The sequence below is a fragment of the Sus scrofa genome, chromosome 6 (genome assembly GCF_054392235.1).
Source record: "Sus scrofa isolate SSC_HxYL_T2T_F1_AM1 chromosome 6, Sscrofa_HxYL_maternal_Yorkshire_Landrace_v2.0, whole genome shotgun sequence".
NCBI lineage: Eukaryota > Metazoa > Chordata > Mammalia > Artiodactyla > Suidae > Sus > Sus scrofa.
In genome coordinates, this window is record NC_139388.1 from 113,869,962 (window position 1) to 113,889,256 (window position 19,295).

At 40.6% G+C, this 19,295-nt stretch overlaps 1 protein-coding gene across 13 annotated transcripts in view; it reads left to right on the top strand.

The window, feature by feature from the left end:
- The window catches only part of LOC102159243 (uncharacterized), a 360,278-nt gene that overhangs the window by 48,606 nt on the left and 292,377 nt on the right, over positions 1 to 19,295 (top strand). Inside the window, exons 3-4 of one of the 13 annotated variants that reach the window (XR_014807782.1) lie at positions 4,785 to 4,873; positions 5,953 to 9,045. The exons of the other annotated variants lie outside the window; for them this stretch is intronic. The gene's annotated coding sequence lies outside the window, so the exon portion shown is untranslated. Of the gene's footprint in view, positions 1 to 4,784; positions 4,874 to 5,952; positions 9,046 to 19,295 lie in introns of those variants that run through there. 13 annotated transcript variants of the gene reach the window in all.

The window sequence follows — 19,295 nt, forward strand, 5'->3', positions numbered from 1 at the left end:
GAAAAAGTATCTGAGTACTTGCTCTACACTGGGTATCACGCTGGGATACAGCAGCAAATCAGCCACAGCCCTTGCCCTCAATACAGTTCTCTGCCTGAGAGCATTAATCTGGCCTCATTCTTTCAGCTTTCCTCTCTTTGTTCTCTGTTTGACTTATGGAACTCCTTCTCTCCTTTTTTCCTCCCGTGCACGTTTATGGCCGTCCTTATACACTGTGCTTCCCGTGGCAACTCATTGCTGGCTCCAATTTGGCAGGTAGTTTATTACCTGCTCCATTTTATAGATGAGGCAGTAGAGAGCTCTCTTTTTTCCTACATTTGAGCAAAGACTATCTGCAGACGTTAAAGCTGCAAGCTGGGAGATAGAGGACACAAAATTCAGGCCTTGAAGTTCAGAAGAGCTCAAATTGAATTGCTCAAAAAATAATGTTTCTAGTTATAATTAGTTCTAGGTTGAGGGGAAATTACAAACCTCATCTGGGAACACCTTAATTGACCACTGGATGTCGCTATCGCTCCATGTAAGTACTATGGACCGCGCTGCTTAGCGCAAGGATTTGGGAGGTTTTTAAAAGTCTCTGCATTTTTGACACTCTTGCTTTGTCCATTGTGCTTTATAGTCACTCTAGATTTTCTGTGAAGCAAGGGTGCATTACAAATAAATAACTCAACAAAGAAATAAAGTTCATCTTAACAAGGAGTAACTGTAGTCGATGATGTGATTTAGGTGACAAAGCGATGCTTGCAAATTGTCCTTGGAGTAACCTGACAGAAAGGCCTCACTTCTCCTTTGTCTGAAGACCTGGATTGTCAGGACTCTGTGCCACACAGGGACTTAGCACTCATGGAAATGAAGAGTCCCATTTTAGAGGTCACCACTTCCCATATTCTGCCTCATGTAGGAATCCCTTCTAGGATCTGGATGAATGACCACGTTTCTCTCTTTGAACACCCCAGAGACCATGCTAGAGTGCTGGAATTGAGCTGGAAGGATAGAAGGATCTTTCTTCAGCTCACATTTTCGTCTTCTCTCATGAATGCTATGCGATGTCACCTACATGTTTCTAAAAGGTGCTGTGGAAGGTAGGGGCTTGGCCCAAGTTGGGGGCTGTGAGAAGGATCAGTTGTGGAAGGTTTAGTTCGCAGAGCAGGCTAAGTGGGGCCTGGGAGAGAGGCTGTGGGCCTTCTGGCCTCCCTTGGATCATGTAATGTAGTAGATTCTTCCTCTGGCTGCTCCCAGACAGTGTGCTTTTTATGGTGATGCTCCTGATAAGCATAGGCAGAGTTTGATGAATTCAACAGTGGTTAAATTTAATTAATATAGTTCTCTCCCCCTAGAGCTCTGTAAAGGTGATATCCCCTAATTGAATGCTGGTTTTGTACTGGCTTCCAGTATAGAACTGCAGAACCACTGCTACAGAAAATCATTTTAAAGCTGGGAGAAAGCTTTTGCTGTCTCCACTCCCTTACCTATAGCTGTTCTTTCAGTGAAGACCTTGGCTTACCTACCGGGGATCATCTCTCTAAGGTTCAGTCCCTCATTTAGAAACCCAAGCTCAGGGCTGCCATCTAGAGACACAAATGATGGACCAGATGAAGAACTCCCTGAATTTTAACAAGCCCCAGGGCCCTTAGAGGCAAGATGGTTTTTATCCATTCCTAATGGGCACTAGGCTTTTTCTTTGGCTCATTTCCAGTTTGGAATTTTAGTGAAATGCCTAAAATCACATGTAAGCTCTGGAATCCAACAGATAGAGAATTAACTCTTCTCTGGGCCTCTTTCTAGCTGTGTAACCTCGGGCAATTTACTTAACTTCTTTAAACTTCAGCTATTTCTTTTGAGAATGAAGACAATGATAATCATAATACAACCCTCCAGGGCTGTGCTAAGGATTAACTGAGAAAGCATTTAGGGGTGTGTAGCACAGTGCCTGCCAATGACACATGCTCCAAAAATGCTGTCTGCTGGTACTGAGCTGGATAAGATGACTCAAAAAAGGACAGAAGGGACCTGAGGTTGACATTGTAACTATCAATTTCAGAGAGACCCTAAAGAGCAAATAATCGGATCACAGCATTCACTCACGTAATAAGCACTTTGGAAAGCTTTTTGTTTGTCAGGCGTGATACCTGGAGGAGGACCTAGTCTCTGTGTTCAGGGAGCTGACAGTGGAGTGGCTGAGACATACCAACAGATAATTATAACACATATGTTGGATGCAACAGCAGAAAAACGGCCAGCAGTTAGATAGTACCAAGTATAGAGACCTAACATTCCGTGGAAAAAAATTAATGTGTTAAATGCATCTCATCGGGTTTTTTCTTCTTTAAATTCTGGATTCTGTTATTGCATAATCCAGGCATTCAGACTGTTGGTAAAGAGGTGGTTGTGTAAACCTGGCATCATGTGAAGCCTACGGTGCCATTCTAGGATGTAAGTTATCCTGTAAGCGACATACCTGGAAAGTGCTTTGAAAAAAAATGAAGCTTTTTTTTTTGTTCCTTCACCATATAAATGTTTATGTTCAGAGCAATAAAATTAAGATCACCAAAAAGACTATACAAGTGCATTTATATTTGCAGTTGACAATACCTTTCCCATCTGAATATACTTCCTGTCATACTTGCTGGGCTTTTACGTAAATCACCTCAGTGTTTAAACCACTTTAAGCTTTACATGAGTACATACTGCATAGATTAAAAAAAATATGCAGAATCAATTTCCTTTCACTCAACTAGTTATTATAGCGATGCTATGTAATTACATACTGGTAACATTGCCCTTCAGGCTGCAAGCTTTTTGACAAATGTTGAATGTTGAGCTATCATTTTTATCATCCTCATCTAAAACGTTAATTACAGCCAAGACTTCAGAATTTATTTACCAGCAGCGTCTTTTACAGCTGTTCACTTAATCAGCATTATTGCATACCTATAATGTACAGAGTACATTAAACATAAAATTGTGAACAGGGTCCTTTTTTTCACTGAGCAAAGGTCAACATTGAATTGTTTCAGTCAACCTGTCTTCTTAACATGATGTTGGTACCGTCTGCAGAGACAAGAACCTGAGTTGTGTGTTTCTTAGAGCAGTGATGGAAGCTTATACTCATTGGTAGCAAAAATCCACAGAAGTGATCTAGGTTCTAATTATATGTACCGGGGGATCACATCCTAAGAATAATAGTGGAGGAAAAAAAAAAAATCTCAGAACTTCCAAAAAGTATAAGTAATGAAATATTGTTATGTATAGCCCAAGGGACTTTTATTTTTATGTATTTACTTTTGACCAGTAAAAATTGTTCATATTTAATGGGTACAATGTGATGTTTTGATATATGTATACGTTGTGAAATGATTTCCACATTCAAATGAACATAACTGCTATCTTCCATAGTTACCATTTTTTGGTGTATGTGTGCTGAGAAAACCTTAGATTTACTCTCCTAGCAAATTTCAAGTATCCAATACATTATTATTAACTGTAGGCACCAGGCTGTACATTAGGTCTCCAGAACTTACTTATCTTACAACTGAAAATTTTTACCCCTTGATCAACATGTCCCCTTTTCCCCACCCTCCAGCCTCTGGTAACTGTCATTCTACTCTTTAAGTCTGATTTTTAAAAAAAAATGATACATAAAAATGAGATTGTGTGATTTTTGTCTTTGTGGGTCTGGCTTGTTTTACTTAACATAGTGTCCTTCAGATTTATCTGTTTTGTTGCAAATGGCAAGATTTCCTTCTTTTTAAAGGCTGGGTGACATTTCTCTGTGTGTGTATTTCACATTTTCTTCATTCATTCATCTGTTGACAAACACTTAGGTGTAGTTTCCATATTTGGCTACTGTGATTAATGCTGCAGTGAATGTGGGAGTTCAGACATCTCTTCAAGATAATAATTTTACTTTTTTGGATATATACCCAGAAATAGGATTGCTATCTCATATGTTTGTGCTATTTTTAATTTTTTTGAAAAACCTCTATATGACCTGTCCTGAAGAATATTCCATGTGCACTTGAGCAGAGTGTCAGTTCTGCTGCTCTTGAGTGGAATGTTCTTAGTATGTGTGTTAGGACCATTTGATCCAAAGTGTTGTTTGGGTCCTCTTTTTCTTTCTTTTAAAAAATTAAAAAAAAATTCCTTGGCTGAAATGAATGTCACATAAGTTATTTCTGTGTTCTGCTTAATAAGCATTATATCTTGGATTCACATTTAACACAGAATCATTTCAGTAGATTTGAAAGCCTCTTTAAAACTTGACTCTCGTTGTTTGAATAACAGCTTGAGTATGCAGACACTCACATCATTAATTTGGACATAACCTTGGGTATTTGCCAAAGTGTAGCACTTTAAAAGACGTTACACACACACAAAATTCCAAGTAAAATAATCATTTTCAACAACCATTTGAATGACTCTTCATAATTTACTGCATGCTTTCTGATATTTACTGTGGCAACTTTGAATGTATGAGATTTGTCCCTTTGGACAAACGCATGCACACACACATGTGTGTATACGGACATACATATATACACATGCACATTTGCATATTTTTACATATATTTATTTGATAAATAACCATGTATAACTACTAAACATATAATACATATAAATGTCTATCTCTATCTAAAATTTTATAAGAAGGGCTGAAAACTTCGGCGAGGATCCATTATTTACCCCATGACTTAAGGAAAACTGGCTCTAGGTAAAATCCTGAGGGTGGAAGGTGGCTCTGCTCCTCTTTATCTCCTTTTTCTGATTCTCTTGCTCCTTTCTAGTGCTCAGGTTTTAAGCCATTGCTACTCAGGAAACAAAGGATATAATCCAGGGAATTTTTAACTTCATGTGCCCAAACCCCAAGACACAGGTAAGGGCTTCGGGGTAGTTCTGTGTACAACTTCCAGGCCTGACCTTTAACCCGTCTCCCACCATTCCTCTCTGCAGGCTCAATGCCTAAGAGCACACTGACCTGGAAGGTATATGTTAAAGCTGGCAGGAGTTCCCGTCGTGGTTAACGAGTCCGACTAGGAACCATGAGGTTGCGGGTTCGGTCCCTGCCCTTGCTCAGTGGGTTAACGATCCGGCGTTGCCGTGAGCTGTGGTGTAGGTTGCAGACTCAGCTCGGATCCCACGTTGCTGTGGCTCTGGCGTAGGCTGGAGGCTACAGCTCTGATTAGACCCCTAGCCTGGGAACCTCCATATGCCGCGGGAGTGGCCCTAGAAATGGCAAAAAGACAAAAAAAAAAAAAAGAAAAAAAAAAAGCGCTGGCAGAGCCCTAAGATGGGAATGAACCTGAGTTCCTGAATCCCCACTTGGAGGAAAGCCTCCTGCTGAGCAGGAGCACCTGTTTTGGACTTGACATGAGTGGAAAATAAGCTGCTGTCATGTTTGAGCCACTGTACATTTTGGGATGGCTTTTCAAGAGCAGCCAAAGTTACACAGATTAGTCACAGGGTTCATAGCTTTCATTAGGTAAGCAAAGAAGCCCATAACTATAGCTAATTAAGAAACCTTGAATCAAATTCTAGAAGCATAGAATGTTTTTGCTGGAATCATCTTCTGAGATTTCTTAGCTGGAGTCTAGGGCATGGCAGATGTGGTGGGCAAGGGGAGGAGGATGCAGGAAGAAGTGGAGGTGGTTCTTGTGTGATGGGTGCTACAACAGATGTCCTCTCTAGGAAATGGTTCTGGCCTCCTCTCACCTAAACCCCTCCTTTGATGAAACACTTGGATCTAGCCCAACCACTTCAGCTTTTATTGAAGCGCAGGACTAAGCAAAGTCTTGTCCCAGGTCTCGGGTGGTTGGTGTCCCTAATGCATTAATTCAAGCTGTAATGTTAACAACTGTAATGCTCCTCCTCCCACAATATTTGTAAATTTAAAGGAAACCTGAATCAAAGAAATCTTGAGCTTCAAATTCTACTTTTAGCTAAATATCTCTTCAGTGGTGATGTTTCAGGTGTTTTGAAACCTGGGTGCAGAAGACATTCTCAGAAGATTTTGGGGGGACTCCTGCAAATATCAGGGACCTGTCTACTCTGCTATGTGTAAAGCCACTCGAAGATGTGAAGATGAAGAGTCACATAGTGGAAAAGGAGTGACTTCTCATAGCTTGAAACAAATGGAGAAGGTCTGATATGTTGGGATTATTGGATTGGAACAAAAGGGCCAAAGATCAAGAGAACTGTACATGTGGCCAAGCAACCTTTGAGGAGGTCTTCAATAGGGGGTTATATTATTTTTCATTAGCCAAGAATAAAGTGATTTGGGTTACAGTATTTTAGGCCAAAGTTTTAATTAGCCATACCATTAATTTATATTTTCTTTTGAAAACTTAATAACTAATTGTGTGACTGAAGCTCTCAAAAATTTCATTAGCAGATTATTTTTGTATTCTGCTATAAATTAAGCTGTATGGAAGGGCACACTTATTTTCTTTCATTTCCTTCTTAATACACACAGTGGTGAGACTTGAGGATTTATATGACTCGTTACCTCATTTCCTGCCTAGGTCTTTCCTGCCCATTTCCTTGTTTGGTTTTCATAACTTTTTTTGATGCCTGGGAGCCACTGGATATTTTCAGGCTGCTTTTACCTCAGGATTTGAGACAGTACCTTGGGTCCAATTGTTTTAGGTGTTGCTCTGATTAACACCTTCCTTGCAGGGTTTTTAATCCTGAAAAGCTGTGGCCGTTTGGAAAATCAGGGTCCCGATGTTAACTAGCCATAGGAGAGACAAAATGATGTTCCCAGGCAGCATTATCTCTGGAAAAATACCAAAGCTGCAAGAAACAACATGTAAATTCAATTGAAGAGGTCCAATGAGTTAATGAGGGGTTAAATGGACCAAGATTTAAATAGGAAGTTGTGGGGGGGGCACTGTTTTTCAGGTTGGCAATTGAAGAGTTAAGCTTTTGGAGCACAAAGAACAACAGTTAAAACCATTGAAAGCCCCACCAGCAGTTCTAACCTTTATCTCCAGGGTCCAAATCCAGACAAGGGTCTTAATTAGCTGCAGAGAAATCTAGCACTTTGGCAACATACCAACACACATTTAAAAAAACAAGAAAACCCAAAAGCATCCTGTAAATAAAAGAGCCTTTTTTTAAAAAATCATAAGTGTTAAATAGGAACAACATTTGCATAGCCTTTTTGGTCTTTGTGTTTCCCAATTTCTGAATTTTTTTTTCTTTTCTAATCGCTCTATGCCAACTTCCACTTGATTCTTTTTCATGACCTTCATCTTATTCCCTCTTGTTTGTCTTATTTATTTTCCTTCTAATGTTTAAATGCACTTAAATTTTTTTCCTTTATTTCTTTTATTATAAATGGAATGCATACTTACTGTATAAACAATTTCTAACAACGCAAAATGCGTGGTTGTGAAGTTTCCCATGTGTCCAAAATTTTTTTCTATGCATTTTATATAGATGTGTGTGTTTATGCGAGTCTAATCATATACACACACACTTAATTTTTTTTTTTTTTCTTTTTTGGCCGCCCCACAGCATAGGGAGTTCCCAGGCCAGGGATCCAATCTGAGCCACAGTTGTGACCTGTGCCAGAGCTGTGGCAATGCTGGAATCTTTACCTACTATGTGGGGCCAGAGATGGAACCTCTGTACTGGAGCTGCAGAGACAATGCCCATCCTATTGTGCCACAGTGGGCACTCCACACCCTTAAAAATTATCTTTTTTAAACAAAAAATGGATCGGGAGCTCTCTTGTGGGACAGCAGGTTAAGGATCGGGTGTTGTCACTGCAGTGGCTCTGGTTGCTGCTGTGGTGCAGGTTCTAACCTTGGCCTGGAGACTTTCACATGCTGTGTGTGCAGCCAAAAAAATGGATCATATGTACAATTCTGCAACTTGCCTTTTAAATTTACTCAAATATCTTGTTATATTTCCACATTGGATTTATATAGGTGGTGTGTCTTTTTATATAGATTTTTATTTAAAAAATTCCAACTTGATTTTTAAATCCCTAATCAGAATTTTAAGCTGTGTGTACACTCATTACATGTAGGTGCTGTGATTTATAAATATGCTTTTGTACAATCCTTCTTGCCTTCTTGCATCCCAGACCCTACTCTGGTATGATTTGCATTCTTTCTGAAATATATGCTCTAGAATTTCATTTTGTGAGAGCCAATTGGTGCAAAATACCTCCATTGTTTTCTTCTTGTGGAGAATGTATTTATTTGCCCTTTAAATTATGGTTTGAGAGTTATTTGTTTCTCAGTTCATTGAAGATATTCTACTGTCTTCTACTGTCGGTGTTGCTTTCCATGAATTTAATTGTAGGTAAACTATCTTTTCTCCTTGGCTGCTTTTAAGACCTTTGCTTTGTTTTTGGTATCCTTCTCTCTGATGTGATTAGTGAATTTTATGTCTATTTATCCTTCTTGAGATTTGTTGTGCTTCCCAAATCTGAAGGGTGGTAGATAATTTGCAGTTCTGGATACTTCTCCCCCATTTTCTCTCATTTCTTTCTCCTTTCTTTCCTTCCTTCCCTTTCAGGGCCGCACCTGCGGCATATGGAAGTTCCCAGGCTAGGGGTCAAATCGGAGCTACAGCTGCCGGCCTACATCACAGCCACAGCAATGCCAGGTCCTTAACCCACCGAGGGAGGCTAGGGATCGAATCCACAACCTCATGGTTTACTAGTCAGATTCGTTTTGCTATGCTACGATGGGAACTCCTCTCATTTTTTTATTGAAACTTTGATTGGGTTTATTTTGGATCTCATTCTTTCCTCCATGTCTTTGGTCTCTATCCTATCTTTCACATTTTCCTTGTTGCTTCTTTTTGTCTTGCATTCTTGGAAATTTATTCATCTTGCTCTTCAAGTTTCTATATTTTTTTCTTCAGTTGTTTTTAAATGGCAGTTTTTTTATCCATTGATTTTTTTTTCCAATTCCAGTTTTACATTTTAGAAGCTCTGTTTAGTTCTTTCCTATACCTATTGGTAATCTTTGATAACATCTTAATCTTTGTTTTAATTTGGAAAAACATTAAAAATTCATCTAAGCCTGTAAATATATTTATTTTTTAGTAACTGTATTACTGTTTTAGTAGCTGCAGATTTGCAGTTGAAATATCTATGGTTTGCTGTTTGTCCTCATTCCTTCTTGTGGTTTGTTTTCTCATGTGTCTAGTGATTGTAAACTCAAATTCTTTGCAATATTATTTGTTCTTTGAGGTTTAAACTGTGTTTTGTCAGAGAGAATTTGTAGATCCATCGACCAAGACCACTTCAAAGTTAACTTTTAGCTTAAGTTTTCTCGGGCTTAGACAATGATGAATTCTGGCTCCAAACATGCATGAACAAGGGAGAATCTTCCTTTTTTATGCTCTAGCCAGAGCCAAGGCTGAGACATACAAGTATTTCCATTATCTCTCTCTTGGAAACCTTTATAAGAAACACACCCACTGAGGGCATCACTTTGGGGAAGTCTTGACTTTTAAGATATGTCCCCTTCCTTACTTGGCCTCAGGTTTTATTTGCTTCTTGACACCTCATACTGGTAGGACTCAGGATTTAAGCATCCAGGAATGCATATATACCCCCAGGTGGTCTCAGGTTAACCTCTTGAGTCTGAGATTTCTCATCATATTCAGCTTTAAGAACCCCCTTTTTTCTCACCAGCTTAGCCATACATTTAAAAAATGCTTTTTGTGGAGTTCCCTCGTGGCTCAGCAGGTTATGGATCCAGTGTTGTTACCACTTTGGCTGTGATTACAGCTGTGGTGCAAGTTCAATCCCTGGCCCCGTGGACATGGCCAAAAAAAAAAAGAGGATTTTTACTACGTCAAAATTAAAAACATCTCTATGCATCAAAGGACAGAGTGAAGAAACAGTCCATGGAATGGGAGATATGTTTGCAAATGATATATCTGATAATTTATAAAGAATATGTAACATGTCTTATATTTGCACATATATGCATATATATGTACATTTATATTAATATGTGCTTCTGAAATTATCTAAAAAGAATATATAAGTATCTCCTGTAATTAAAAACAAGAAAGCAAACAACCTGATTAATAGTGAGCAGAGGACTCAGATATTTTCCAAAGAAGATATACAAATGGCCAGAAAGCATGTGAAAAGGTTCTCAACATCAGTAAGCAAGGAAAGTGCAAATCAAGACCATGATGAGATACTACTTCCTATCCAAGGGAAGGCTGTTACTAAAAACAACAACAGCAAATAACAGGTGTAGATGAGGTTGTGGGGAAATCCCACTGTTGGTGGAAATGCAAAGTGATGTAGACGCTATGGAAAACTATATGGCAATTCCTCAAAAAACTAAAAATAGAATTACCATGTAGTCCAAGTACCATATAATTCTCTTTCTGTGTATACACTCAAAAGGAGTAAAAGAAATTTCTATATGTGTATATATATATATTTAGGGCTGCACCCATGGCATATGGAGGTTCCCAGTCTAGGGGTTGAATTGGAGCTGCAGCTGCTGGCTTAGACCACAGCCGCAGCAATGTGGGATCTGAGCTGCATCTGCAACCTATGCCACAGCTCTTGGCTATGCCAGATCCCTAACCCACTGAGTGAGGCCAGGGATCGAACCTGCGTCCTCATGGATACTAATCAGATTCGTTTCTGCTGAGCCACAACTAGAACTCCTTAATAGATAATCGTACACCCCTGTTCATAGCATCATTATTCACAATAGCCAAAAGCCCCACTTGGGAATGACCAAATGTCCCTCAGTAGATGAGTGCATAAACAAAATGTGGTGTATCCACATGACGGAATACTATTGAGCCTTAAAAAGGAAGGAAATTCTGACATGTGCTACAACATGGAAGAACCTTGAAGACATTATACTAACTAAAATAAGCCTCTCACACAAGGACAAATACTGTAAAATTCCACGGACACGAGGTACCTAGAGTCGTCAAATTCATAAAGACAGGAAGTAGAATGATGATTGCCAAAGGGTGAGGGAAGAGGGCGTTGAGGAGTTAGTTTAATGGGCACAGAGGTTCACTTGTGCAAGATTTAAAACATTCTGGAGATGAATGGTGACGATGGTTGAATAACAGTGTGAATGTACTTAATGTCACTGAGCTGTGCACTTAAAAATAACTGAGATGGTATCTCCCTGGTAGTCTAGTGGGTTAAGGATCTGGTATTGTCTCTGCCTTGGCTTGGGTTGCTGCTGTGGCACAGGTTCAATCTCTGGCCTGGGAACTTCTGTATGCCACTGGTGCAGCTAAAAAATGGCTAAGATGTTATGTTTTATGTTATATACATTTTACCACAATTTAAGAGAAAAGAAAAAGGCTTTTATAATTTTTTTAAGCACTTTTCTGGATTCTATTCTAAGATATCTTGTTTTCCATAATGCTGAAATTAGAAACCCCATAGGATTGACTGTTCCTTTGTATTCATGGTGTCTACTGGGCACTCAATTTTAGCTCATATGGGTACCCAGTCAGACTCCAACACCATGGAAACCAAGATGATAACCTAGGAATTTGATGTTCTGCATTGGTGAGTGGTCCATATTGCTTCTTTTATTCTTTGACCATCCTCACTATTATTTTACATCACATTATTTACACATTTCATGATGATCTTTGAAAGTACCAACTCTCCAATTCGTCTTTTGAGGAACAGGCCCATATTTCATATTAGAAAAGCATTGGAGTTCCCGTCGTGGCGCAGTGGTTAGTGAACCTGATTAGGAACCCTGAGGTTGCCGGTTTGATCCCTGGCCTTGCTTAGTGGGTTAAGGATCTGGCGTTGCCATGAACTGTGGTGTAGGTTGCAGACGCGGCTCAGATCCCGAGTTGCTGTTGCTGTGGTGTAGGCTGGTGGCTACAGCTCCGATTAGACTCCTAGACTGGGAACCTCCATATGCCATGGGTGGTGGCCCTAGAAAAGACAAAAAGACCAAAAAAAAAAAAGCATAGGTAAGTTTGTGTCAGTGTAGTTTAACTTGAATTCTTATCACCTTGTGTGTGTGTGTGTGTAGGTGCTTCACTTACTCGCACGCTCATTCACTCACTGTTGTGTACTAGGTACTATCTTGGCACTGGGGATACAGAAGTGAAAAAAGACGGTTTTCCTGCCCAAATTCTAACAGGAGAAGAGATGGGAGCCATATCAGAAAATAAATAACAAGGTAGTTCTAAGTACTAATTTCACAAGAATATGCATCAGGGTAATGGGATGGACTGTGAGAGTGAGGAGGGGCTACACGGGCTAGGGCAGTCAGGAAAGGATGCTCTTGGGATGATATTTGAGCTGAGACCTTGTGCTAATGATGAGGAAACTGTGCCTATCTGGGGCAAGACCTTTTCATGAAGGGGGAATAGCAAGAGCAATGAACCTGAGATAGGGTTAGTTTGATTAATTATCTGAATCCAATTAGAGAAACCCAAAATCCTTGCAGTGAGAAAGTTTAGCTTGGTGAATATTTAATGTATGTGCCATCTTAAAAATGTATTTACGAAATAAAAAAATTTGACCATCCATTTAAATCAGTAGCACTAATTTTCAACACTGAAATCAGTTTGCATTTTTCTCCATCATTTCAACCACTTTGAGCAGTCTTTCACTACTTGCTCCAATGTGCATGCAATGTGAGGGCTATTATGATTTTGCTTAAGACTTTATATTAATGACTAAAAGTAAGCTTTGTGTATGAGCATTAGAGTCTCTTTGTATAATAATTTAGCTGTCTGGAATGGTTGGAAGACCTGAGCTTTCCAGATCAGTTACTCAAATTTACCGTGTAACTACGAAATATTACCTCTTTTATATTCTTTATAAACAAAAGTCACAGGTCCAATTAAAGAGATAGCATGTAGAAATATCAGTTTCCCAGTTCAGTTTTGCTTTCATTAAGAACAAATAATAAGCCCTAAAATGTGTTCACATTCCATGATTCTGATTTATGTACTCCCCATTTAGTGCCCCATTTAATCTGCTCACCTGTTGTCACTTTGTTCTGAATTTCATGGCTCTGTTGTTTTAAACTCTCTCTTGCATACATTTTCCGAGTGAGGCTGATTACTGCAACCCCTTGGTTTTTGGGAACTTGGAACACTGCCATAGTATCTGAATTGCCTGGATAAAGAAAAGTAGGTTCTGTAATTATTTTATTTTCTGCCCAGCGTGTGGTTTGTTATTGATGACACATGCATAGGGTGCTCTCTCCATTAGGCTGGCTGATCCCTCTACTATGGTATTAATGTCACTGTCACGCTGCTCGAAGCTATAGTTTGTTAGGCAGCCCTAGCATGGGGAAATGAGCATGTACTTTTGAATGTGTCGGAAATAGCTACACACTGACAGATGTTCCCACATGCTTGCTGATGTCATCACTGGGGCTCATATAAAGCCCGGGAAATTAAAAGAAGGAAGAAAATGTTAGTGGAAGCTCCAGAAGGAGAGATTATAGAGGAAGAAAACAGGAAATTTTGAAACAAGAAAGCCCACCAATACATTAACTTGACTTTCCTTTTAGGTCTGGTGCTTCCCTTCCCCTCCCCCCCAAAAAAAATGGGGATGCATTTACAACTCAGTCTGTTAAATGTGAGAAAATTAAATATTAAAAGCTGTTCTTTCATGTGCTCAAAGTGAAACAAGGATGCAAACAACAAAACCGCCAATAAATTAAGGTGGTCTTTTCCCCCTTCTGCCAAAAATGCATATCACAGTGTTTACTTGGTAGACCAATTATTTTAAAAACTGGGTTTCAAGGAACAAGTCACTCTCTGGTGGAGACCTTACATGACAAGTTCTGTTCCACAGTGGATTAAAATGGTTGAGGGGAGATGCTAACACAACTTCAACTATAGCAGTGTGAACACACCACTGTAATAATTCATTTAGAATGATGACACCTGAGACCTAATTTAAAAGTCCTAGATGAATACCAGTCTCACATTCAACCCCGAGGGCTGCTGCAAACATACCTAAGGAAGTCTAAGAACCATAGTGAGTCTAATTGAATTGGACTTAAACGGACCATTGAGATGGCCTCACTGAGCTCTGGGGAATTCATATTGTCTATACTGTATCAGAATCACAGCTTGAACTGAATAACTGGTTACATTCAATCATGTTACTGTAACTCATGCTTGAGGTAAAGGGGAAACCTTTTGCTATCAGCAAGACTGGATGGAAAACAATTTCAAATCACTTTAAACCCAGTTGGCAACTACTTTGCCAATTATGGAATCCAGTGGGAAAGGTGTGTGTGAGGGCTCAGGACTAAATGATTTATGTCAGGCATCTGGGCCTCCCGAGGAATGCGGGAGAGTGTGCGGAGGAGGGGTGTGTGGCTAATTATTTCTCCGAAGAATACTTTGGCGAGGTAATTTGGGCTTGCAGATGAGTCGCTCTGCAGGCTGGATAAAAGGTGAGGTAAGCACACAAAGTCCTCAGATCCCATTTAGAGATGGATAAAGAGGGAACCGAAGGATTCCGTACACTTTCTCTTCTCTTCACTCTGAAACATTTGGAGTTATAAAATAAAGAGAGCAAACCTAGTTCTCCGTTCTAACGGGCACATTGGGATCAAAGTCTGTAATTTGTACTGCAGATATTGCTTTGGCTGCTTTCTAACCCAGAGTTACTGGCACAGATGACACACTATAACTCACTGGATGAACAAGTGTGAATCCGGGGCCCTTTACAATGACCCCTTTTTTTTTTTTTTAAGTCCTGATTTATTTTTGATGACTTTGGTTGTAGAGATGAGAATTCCTATACTACCCAATGCTTTCTGAAGAAGAATGTCACCATTCTTTGGGATTCATGTATGAAACTGTCCGGCTGAGAAATGATCCTGAAAGTTACCCCCAAGAGCTTGGAGTTCCTCCAGCCCACCCTCCACAAAAATAAAAGTGATGATAGAATTCCATTATGGTAGTTGACAGTGGAGACATATGGGTTTATTGAATTGTCTCTTCAGGTCCTTTCATTATCTAAAGAGTTTTAAAGGTGTTTTTTGTCGTTTGGAAGAGATGATTAATGCCGTGATTGTATTAAATCCAGTACTGGGGCCCTTGTTAAAACTTCATGTGAGTGTGTTGGTACATTGCTGGCCTTCTTTCGCTTTCTTATCTTTCCTCTCTTAGCAGCTGCCTACCATCATTACAGTTAATATAGTGGATTAAACTTTTGGGCTAGCTGGCGGCTCTGAGTATCTCTCTAATGGTTTCCCTCGTGTAGATCCCTAGAAAACACTTCTGACCAATGAACCCCTAACTGCAAATGACACAGGCAAGCTTCGTTGAAAATGACACCACTGGAGGGAAGTTTGCACTCATTTGGGATGTTTCCTCACTGGGGAAAGAAGGCCATTTCAATGGTTACACCCAGGCGATATTGTCATGTGGCATTCCCTTTTTTAAGGCACTGAGCAAAGCAGTTGGGGTAGTGTGTGCTCCTACATGCTAACTATGTGCTTAGCTGTGTGGCGACCAAATCAGAATCCCAGCATGTCCACAAGAGATGCAAAAATGGCAGTCTTCCTGTTTATCCTTAGACAGAATGGAAAAGGTGGATGTCAGACAACCTCAACTAAAGCAAGGTCCATGTCTGGAACCAATCTGAAGTGCAGAGATTGTGACAATTAGGAGTTAAGGACTGTCAGAAAGGGGGAGGGTTGCATGGGAAGAACCCCGGGACTGATCATTAGGAAAACTGGATTCTAATTCTTGGCTGCAACTGAAGATACATGGCACCTTTGGGTGAGTTTCTTCACCACTCTGGGTCCCTCTCAGCTTCCCCTGTAACATAGGTAGACCAGATGGTTCAACCTAACTTAACTAACATGTCCTTTTGGATTGTATAGAATAGCAAATTAGACTCACATTACAAGCTAATTTTGAGGTGATGCATTTTAGAAAGTGGGAAGTGTAATTGTACAGTGCTATGGAAAGATAAGAGCAGGTTTGATGAGTTAGGAAGGCTTCTTGAGGAAAGTTGTTTAAATTGAGACTAGGATAAGAAGCAGTTGGTGAGGAAAAGATGGGGTGGGATGAGATAGAGAAGCAGGTCAGACAGATTGCTCTTGTACAGGCTCTGCAGCAACAAAGAGGTTGGATTGGATTATGGGACATGAAGGAAAACATAGGCTAGGTGGGGGTTGCATACGTTGTGATCAGCACTTTGATTTCTTCTCAAGGGCAATAGGAAGCTGTCGAAGGGTATTCTGTTGCAGAGTGGAGTCGATGTCTGAGGTTTCCTCTAGACCTATTATTTTGGGGCTTTCCACATGATTTCAGGACTTCTGTAAGACCCATCAAAGGGATTCAATATTCAGATGCAATTCAGACAAGAGACACAAGACAGTTACTCCAGAAATTCACTTCCAATATGCTTGCTGAGGACTGGTATGCAAAGATAGCTTTGTGTATGCAGAATGGATTTTGGTGCCTTTGGCCTTGACCTCCAGGAGAATGATAGCATTTATGGAGTTTTACCTCCCTTCTCCCACTTGAGTGTCTCAAAGCCCGGTAAGCTAAGTGGGACAGTATGCTTACTTTACAGGTGGAGGAACTGAGGCTTGGGATGATAGGCATCCTGTCCACAACACATAGCTAGTAAGTGAAGAGCCGAGAATCAAACCTGACATTGCAAATTCTAAAATCCAGACTTTTAAATATCCCCATGCTGCCTTCTGTGAAAGCTTCTGCTGCATATTTGGGAGTGTGAGAGGGGCAAATTTTATCTGTCAATATGCTCACAACCCTTTCCTGCTTTTGAGTGGATGTAAGTACAATAAAGCCCCTCCCCATGATACAGCTATCAATCTCTCTGGCAGGACAGGTGGAATGTAGGTCCGCAGGTGGTCCTAGCATAGTGGATGCCTATTTATGCTCACCTGTCACCACACAGGCAGCACCAACCAGCTCAGGTTGGTTTCTGCAGCATCTGTGCGAAGTGTTAATTGTCCTCCGCCCCTCGGGAGAGAAGGACCACGTGGACGCTTTGGGAACTGTCCTTGTATTTCAAGAAGAGCATAAATTGCATCTTCTTTTAGATAAGGTACCACCTGCATTTGGAATCTATTCATTCTCTGGTCTTCAAAGGTAACAGCAGAGGTGGTGATCACAAAAAACCCTCACTTGTGAAGGAAAAGTGTAGAGGGAAGAATTTCCTCTGAAATAATCAGGACAAGGGGATATACTCTCCTAAGGGCTATAACCCCTCCTTAAGCGTTCTAGAAATAAAACAAAAATGGGAAATGAACTGCTTAATAGTTCCTGTTTGGCAAAGAATTATTATTACCATTTTGCTTTCAAGTAAATATACAAGGTGATTTGAAATGAAAGCAAATATGGTTCACAGTGCTAGAGTTCCTTAAAGTTTTCTCTTCTTTGGGGTTTTTGGACTTTTTTTTTTTTAATAGAATAGCACCCAGTCATCAAACACAGAAGGGCCTAAAAGATTCATTTCTGTGATGTAAGAGATGTAGGTCCTTGAAAACCCATGTAATAAAGGTTAAGCATTTGATTTTTTGGCAGAATCAACAAGATAACCTTTTTAGTGATAGATTATTATGAAATGAGTTTTCATTTTAGAAAAAAAGACACTCAGATCCAGGATTTGCGAAGCAATTTTTTGATAAGCCAATGTTGGGTCATTAGTCAGATCTGAGTGTTTTCCCCTGATGTTTCAATGGTACTGATGTTACCTGGGCGGGATGAATAGTTTGCATTTTGTATCGGAAAGCCCAGCTTTAAGCTATGATGAGAGATTCCTTCTCTTAGATCGGAGAAGCATCAGGCATGGTTCCACTTTGGATCCTACATATGATTAATTTCTCTGGATTAATAAATGAGACTTCCCCTCTTTCTAGGGTGTAAATGCCTGTTTGAGGGGTTCTGGTATTTCTCCTACAAGGGTTTGCTGCAGGCATTTTTTTTTTTTTTTTTAGATTTAGGATGTGCTAAATACACATACACACATATTTTTGTTTCAAGTTAGATTTGTCAGTGCAGTTTATTAATTCATTAGCAAAAGTTGATTGGTCAGATAATTTGGATGACATCTTGTAAAGCAGAGGGTGGAGCTTAAGCAAACAGGACAGTGAGCTTGGATGGGGAAAGACAGAGGGAAAGGTTGGAAGCCAGGCGCAGTGGTCCTGGGGGCCCTCCCTCCCTTCCTTTCTTCTTTCTTTCTTTCCTTCCCTCCCTCTCTCTCCTCCTCCCTCCCTCCTCCTTCTGCCCATACTTATGGAATGTGCACCAGGCATGATGCTGAGCATGGAAATTCACAGATAACTAAGAGTCAGCCGTCTGAGCAGCTCAGGCACTAGTAAGGAGAGAATGATGATGCTGAGAGTCCAGAGTGCTGGGGAAGCCTGAGGGGCCTGCCCTGTCCCCCAGTCTTCCTGGGAGAAGGCTGCCTGTTGACACCTGCCTGGGCCATCTCCTGGCAATGGGAGCACGTGGTTTGGGCTGGGGAGAGGAAAGAGCTGCAAGATCAAATGAGTCCCACTCAACTGGAAACAGGCCACTCCCCAGCTGAGTGGCCATCACTTCTTGGGCCCCATTGTTCCCATTGGTACATTAAAGGCCTTGGGTCAGTGGCTCTGCCCAGACCTTTTCCATTTTCCAAGATTTGGAGTGGATACAGTGGTGTGTGTTTGCCTCCATACTCACCCTGCCTCAGAATCTAGTACTCTGGGAACTTTTCTGGCAGTAGTTGGAAAATCTCGCTTGCTGAAACCCAGTTTCACAATTTCCTTGCTTCACTTTGTAAAGAGCCAGGGCATTTTATTTGCTACCCACTGCTTAATTGTGGTAACTCTCAGCACAATTAAGGTCTTATTGAGGAAGAAAAGGCTTTGATCACCTTTAACAACTCTTGGAAATCCCTCTAAGTGCCTCTGCTAATTCTCACCTCTTTTAATAGTGTGGGTATGTTCAGTCACCCCTGTCCCACCCTCTCACAGCCCCTGCCTATGGTTCCCCAGGCAGAGATGTTCACTGGCTTAATTACCTTGGAAGCTATTGTTAAAATAATATCTGCAATATCAATAGCATTGTGTGTCCAAGTGAAGCTTGTGGGGAGCGAGTAGTGCTGTGAGCACATAATTTGGAGCCTCATTCCCAGCCCAGAGCAGAAGGGCTTCTTCCATCTTGTGTTATGGAGACAGTGAGCATGAATCCAGTTCCGATTCTCAGCCCAGGGGATACCAGTGAAGATACTGGGGTTGGGGGCTGGAACGGGGAAGGGAGGGAGCTTGCCCTGTCAAGACTCTTGTGGTTCTTTCCGGGGCACAGAAGAGACT